This window comes from Camelus dromedarius, chromosome 13 (genome assembly GCF_036321535.1).
Source record: "Camelus dromedarius isolate mCamDro1 chromosome 13, mCamDro1.pat, whole genome shotgun sequence".
Classification (NCBI taxonomy): Eukaryota; Metazoa; Chordata; class Mammalia; order Artiodactyla; family Camelidae; genus Camelus; species Camelus dromedarius.
In genome coordinates this window covers 43,404,903-43,410,283 of record NC_087448.1, presented here as the reverse complement: position 1 = coordinate 43,410,283, position 5,381 = coordinate 43,404,903, and the positions used below count along the sequence as shown (strand labels likewise).

General features: G+C 39.5%; 1 non-coding gene across 1 annotated transcript; it reads right to left on the bottom strand.

Moving 5' to 3' along the window:
* Positions 1-354: 354 nt before the first annotated feature.
* On the bottom strand, positions 355-436 carry TRNAV-AAC (transfer RNA valine (anticodon AAC)). The gene has a single exon. It is a non-coding gene; the product is annotated as a tRNA-Val (tRNA).
* Positions 437-5,381: the final 4,945 nt, after the last annotated feature.

Here is a 5,381-nt window from a genome sequence, read left to right as displayed (position 1 = left end):
CTAAGACTCATTCAGAGACAGGTACTTAATTATTATGGGCTTAATTACTCACTATCTTACCTAGGAATTAAAACATTCTTCTAACTAGGTCATGCTAACGAGTTTGAAATGCTCTCTGATTCACTGCAATAATCTAAAACATAATAATCAGAATATAATGACCATGAGTCTCATTCTTTCTTACCTGAAAGTGTGATCATTACAAACAGAACTTAATAAATCACCAAAATATAGAGAAATGCTAGAATCTCCCCTATATTATTGTTGTGAATGCGTTTTTTAAAAAGACTATTTTTTGGGGGGGTAGTTTTGGGGAGAGTGGTAATTAGGTTTATTTATTTATTTATTTTTTAATGGAGGAACTGGGAATTGAACCCAGGACCTCATGCATGTTAGGCATGTACTCTACCACTGAGCTATACAGAACACTGTCCCCTGCCCCTGAGAGTGCATTTTTTATTATTTGATCTGTTCTATGGGTTAAAAGGAGAACTAGAACAAACATTTATTGAGCACCTGTTACATGTCAAACACTGTTACTTAAACAACAGAACTGTCCAACAAAGTTGGAATTCACATCCCCATCTTATTTGAGTAGTTGAGTGATTCACCTAAGACCACACACCCCGTAATGTAAGAGCTGTTTTGCTTCCAACTCTCATGGGCCTGTGGCAAAGCTCACCTACTGCATGCCGAGTGGGGCTAGCCCTCCTTCTTCTTCTGCTTTTGTGTGACCCTAATGCAAGGTATGTGAAAAGGGCAAGGTCCTTCTCCAACAGGAGTATGAGAGTAGAGGGGGAAGGGAAGGGAAGGAAGATGGCAGCTGTGGAGGTTAATTTTGTTTGTCTACTTGTCTGGGCTAAGGGATGTCCAGGTAGCAGGTACAACATTGTTTCTGGGTGTATCAGTCCAGCTGACTCCAGATCAGGTTAACAACTGAGTTAGCAGATGTGGATGGGCATCATCTAATCCACTGAGGGACTAAATAGAACACAAAGGCAGAGAAAGGGTGAGTTTGCTCTCTCTGCTGGAGCTGGGACATCCATCTTCTCCTGCCCTTGGACATCAGTGATCCAGATTCTGGCGCTTTCAGATTCAGACCTGGACTTATTCAGGCCTTTGAACTGAATTACACCATATGTAAATATAAATATAAATGTTTATTTCCCCCCTATATTCTCACTCTCTCTCCCCATATGTATGTATATATGTGTGCATGTACACACACACACACACACACACACGTGGGTGTGTGTGTGTGTATATATATATGTGTGTGTGTGTGTATATATATGTATATAAATATAAAGGATGATTGCTTTATTAATTGGGGGTTTTCCAGAGAAACAGAACCAATAAGTATCTCTCCCTCTCTCTCTCTTTCTTTTATTCTGATGTCTGAGTCTTTTTCTCTTATTCAAAGTCAAGCTATCCAGCTTGATGTGAATCCTGTCTAGACCACGGATATTCATCTCCTTTAATTCCTTAACATTTATTTAATCCTTTCTCTTGCTCAGTTTGTGTTTTGCAGTTTGTCCATTTTCCTCTTTGCTGAGCGACCAGTTGGTCCAGTTTTGGCTTTCCCTACAATCCCTGAGAAACTCTCTGTTCCCTTCCTCGTTGATTTTTTTTTTTTTTTGGTACCCGTATCAATTAGTATCTTAATTTGCTACCTCATTCAACTGTAAATTCTACCCAGATGCACATTCAAGAAGACTCTCTACCTACCTGAGACACTACCAGCACATCCTGATTGGATCACAGCATCCTTTTCAATATTTTTTTCTGGGTCCCTGGAATTTAAAGTAGCCCGATGGTTACCCTTTCATATTTTTAAAATTTTTGTCTAATTTGGTCTTTGTTACTGTACAGTTCTTATTTTACTATTTTCTCTTTTTCATTAAAATATGTTAATTCATGTGCTCATGATTTGACTGTCATTTTACTATTCAGATTCATATAACTGCCATTTGTAATTTTTCTTCTGTCTTTCTGAGGCCTTTGCATATTCTCCCAGCTTATTAGCATCTAAATGTTTCATCAGGTGTGTTATGTGCTTCTTTTCCATTACTAGTGTTAAATGTTTATGGACCTTTGAGACACTCAAGGCGAGGAAGTTCCCAGGGGAAAACATAATGCATATGCTCAGTAGGACCTGTTGAAAATGATTACAGGTTAGTAAAGTAATTTAAAAAGTTCTACCACTTCCTTTTTTTTTTTTTTTTTTTTTTGGTGTTGCTCCCTCATCTGTGCTGTCAAGGAAATATATCAGGACTTATTTTATGATCTTTGGCCAATTCTTAGTATATGTAACAAGTGTCAAAATCTTTAATTTCATGGAACAGCTTCCTTAATATATTTGGGAAAGAAGATATTTATCATGCATTTGTCTGTGAGTTGGTCACTTGGCAGCTAATTCTCTGAAGTGCAAGTTCTTCTGCAACTCCTCTGCCATGAACATGACTCTGCTGTTGGTCACTGCCTGGGTTTCTAGGACCATGTCCTACTCAGTGTGGTGTTACCACCGCCTTGCTCTCATACCCAATAGACTGTAAGCTCTGTGAGGACAGGGCTGAGTTCTTATTTTCTGATCATCATATTCTAGGTACCCCAAGCACAGTTTCCATCCCATAGTCAGTTTCTAAAAGATAAATTTGGAGTGAATGAGTTTGTTAATTGTCTGCTGTTTGTCAAGTACAGTGATGCAGGGCACTGGGGATCCAATTGTTATCAAAAAGTCCCTGCTTCTCATAGCCTGTAGCTTCAGAGGGAAGATCAAGTATTAAATAGACAATGAGGATCATATATAAGTGATCTGTCAGGTTGGTGAGGTGGAAGGAAAATGGGGAAGGGAAGATACCAGTAAGGGTTGAAGTAAGGATCTAAGGATTATAGCTGGGTGGCGAAGACATGAAAATAAAGTCTGGTGATGGGGAGTAGAGGGGTCCATGACCTGGAGGAAGTATTAAGTGAAAGAATTGGGAACATTGATTTCTGCTCAGAGGGTGGGGTATTTGACTGGTTATTTCGAGGGTACAGAAGATCCAGGCAAAATCTATGCTCATGGTGTGCTATGGAAAAGGATAGCCTGGAGGAGGAAATCACGGTCCAGGAATCGGTCAAAGAACTGATAAGTCAGAGAACTCACATTGTTCATTGCCTCCACAGTTGGAAGCCTGGGCCCTACAGTGTGCAAAATGGGATCTGAAGCATATTGGCTAAGAGCAGGGAAAACATGTACCCTGAGGGAAATCAAGGTGTAGTTCTCAAAAAAAGGGTGAGTGGATTCTGGGTGGCAGTGACAATACACATCTACTACAGGGGATGACAACAGTTATTTCTCTTGCAAGACCAAGAGGTCCCAACAACAACTTCAAGAACTTGAGGAGTTAGATCTTGTTTGCTCTTCAGGCTTCAGAGTCATCACCTAGATGCTTCTGAGTGAAGGTCACCTGCCTTTGTTCCTGTTGAGGGAACTTTGACTTTGTTCCTGGAATTGCAGGGTTGCTGAAATGCAGTATGGAGGTTGCTGGCCGTGGTCACCTCATTCTTCCAGGATCCCCTTTGAGTTGTGGTTGTAGGAGCACTGGAGCTGCCATGGGCAGCCTCCTTTCTGGAAAACTCCTTGAGATACACAGATGGAGACTTGACAGTGACTTCTGATCGAACTTTGACCTGCAAGGCTTCCAGTCTCACTGCTGAAAAGAGTTGTCTTGGAGGAGAAAGAAGGAGAAAGGCATAGGGAATTGGGGAGGGGTGTGTGTAAAGTGAAACTGAATGCTGTAGGTGAAGGGGAAGGTCCACAATAAATTCCAAGATGACAGGACAAAGAGAGGGCTTCCCTGGTCAGTGTTGCCTCTTGGAAGCCAGAGGCTAAATCTGCTCGTGGCATTTAGCCATGCAGAGTGATCTAATAGTGGGAATCCTTTACGAAATGTAAAAAGCCTTAGTTGCAGGGAAAGTAACAAAATCCATTTTAGAAAAACTTAAGCAAATCTTGGGAAGGGAAAAAAAAATCAAGTGATAGACAAGTTATTATGTGAAACAGAAAGGAGCACATTATCTTAATCTCCTGGCCAGTATCCTCCCAGGCTTTGAGCCATTTTAATTCTCTTCCAACTTACAAATTACTTTAACATTTCTAAGGGACACAGATGTGTCTGAAATTGATAAGTGGAGTGTCAAGCATCACTTCCAGTAACAGGAAAAGAATCCACAGTCTTTAATTTTTACATCTAATTGACTTCAGTTGAGGTGCAGTCAAAGGTATATTATTTCTTAATTTGACATCTTCCATTTAAGAGGTCTTATTTTATATGCATGAGAGTCACAGGTGTGAAATTAGTCACTGGGAAGGCTAACTGTTCCAGATCCTTTTGACCTTATGGCTGGAAGGAATTTAATTTTAACCTCATAAAAAGAAAGGAATTCTGGTCACTAGGGAAGATGATTACATGGTCACTGACAATGTGAACTTGAATGGCTACATTAGCTCTTTAATTATAATGAATCAAGAAGAAATGTTCAAGGTTGGAGAGGAGGCACTTGATAGGGGATAATGACAGGTACTTATGCAAATGGTATCCACACAGACAGAATGAAGCAGGCTGGAGCTTTGGACCAGCTCGAGGTTTCAGCTGGGAGGGAGAAGTATAAAACCTACTGAAGATTCAGCATTCGTCATTAAAACTACCATGTAAAGTGACACATTTCTATTTCCTAAATCTCATGGTGGAGTTTTTCCTTGTTAGTATGGTGGTTCCCATGTCTTTTCCCACTTGAATTTTTCATGCTAATGTAGTGTTAATTCCTTTAAATGTGTTTGGAGGGAGAAGGAGAAAAAAAAAAAAAAAATGAGACCAACATGCCAAAAGCTCCCAGTAACAAAGTTTTCTTTATATAGGTCTCAGTAAAAAAAAACAAAAACAAACAGGTTTTGTTTATGTTTTTTCATTCTCAGCTTTGGTTTCAACATCTGTCATCTCAAAGCACCCAGGGCAGTTCTTAATGCATACATTGAGAACACACACATTAAGACTAGATGAATAAATTGGTGATCAAACTAATGGGTGATTATGGGGACACATATGTTGTAAAGGAGAAATGAAAGAAACTAAAGACTAAATTAAAGGAAACAGCTTTAATATAGATCTCGATTTACCTACCTTTTGTAACACTGAAAATAGATGCTATTTCCTGGAATTCTTTAAGGAAAGTCTGTTGAGAATACTTGTGAGATAATCATTTTTCAGTCAGAGATTACTTAATTAAGGTAAGGGTATATAAACAGCCTTTACCGCCCACAGGCAAAGTACTGTTGTTTGTCAGGATAATGAAACTGGTTTCCATTTATATAAAACCAGGCAATCCTCATCTGAGCT